The sequence below is a fragment of the Schistocerca americana genome, unplaced genomic scaffold (assembly GCF_021461395.2).
Source record: "Schistocerca americana isolate TAMUIC-IGC-003095 unplaced genomic scaffold, iqSchAmer2.1 HiC_scaffold_956, whole genome shotgun sequence".
Classification (NCBI taxonomy): domain Eukaryota; kingdom Metazoa; phylum Arthropoda; class Insecta; order Orthoptera; family Acrididae; genus Schistocerca; species Schistocerca americana.
The window spans coordinates 45,001-45,818 of record NW_025726737.1 but is presented as its reverse complement, the minus strand read 5'-3'; the positions used below and the strand labels follow the sequence as shown (position 1 = coordinate 45,818).

Here is an 818-nt window from a genome sequence, read left to right as displayed (position 1 = left end):
TGCGAAGCGCGGTGGACATCTGCAGTGTGCTGGTCCGATTGAGGACTGTGTGCGCTGAGGATGCGCCGCCGCCCGGCGCTCGGCGCCGCGACGCCGTCTGCTGCTCGGTCGCCTCTGCGGTTCTCGCAGGTGGTTTGTATCGCAGCTGTGCGGACGTGTTGGCGCGTGCGCTGTGCTGGGAGAGTTCGCTTCGGCACCCAAGTGGGGCTTTTGTCCTTCTGTGGCGCTGGCGTTGGAGCTGCCGGTCACCGTAGGTGGCGCGTGTTGTCTCCCGCCGGCAATGCCACGACAGCACGCTCCCGGGCCTCTGTCGGCAGCGGCAAGCTCAGTTGGGAGCACGGGTGGTCGCACCTAAAGCGTCTACTCGCCAAACTCCGGGCGATTGCGCCTCTCTCGAACCCGACCAAGTACTTAGGACGGCGCTGCGCGCCGCCGGGACCTGAGAGGGTTTCGAGGTGTATTGTGCAGGGGAGCTCAGCCTCCTCCTGTTTGCAGAATAATTGAGCGGACGCTTGCGTGTTCGCGCGGGCCCCCGGGACACACTCCCGGGCGGCCGGCTGCTCAGCTCTAGTTGACGCAGCTCCCTGGTTGATCCTGCCAGTAGTCATATGCTTGTCTCAAAGATTAAGCCATGCATGTCTCAGTACAAGCCGCATTAAGGTGAAACCGCGAATGGCTCATTAAATCAGTTATGGTTCCTTAGATCGTACCCACGTTACTTGGATAACTGTGGTAATTCTAGAGCTAATACATGCAAACAGAGTCCCGACCAGAGATGGAAGGGACGCTTTTATTAGATCAAAACCAATCGGTCGGCT

The 818-nt window shown here is 59.9% G+C and overlaps 1 non-coding gene across 1 annotated transcript in view; it reads left to right on the top strand.

Annotated features, from left to right (window-relative positions):
- Positions 1 to 581: 581 nt before the first annotated feature.
- The window catches only part of LOC124592844, a 1,910-nt gene continuing 1,673 nt past the window's right edge, over positions 582 to 818 (top strand). The window contains exon 1 of the ribosomal RNA XR_006977611.1: positions 582 to 818. This exon is cut by the window's right edge and continues 1,673 nt beyond it. This is a non-coding gene — a ribosomal RNA (small subunit ribosomal RNA).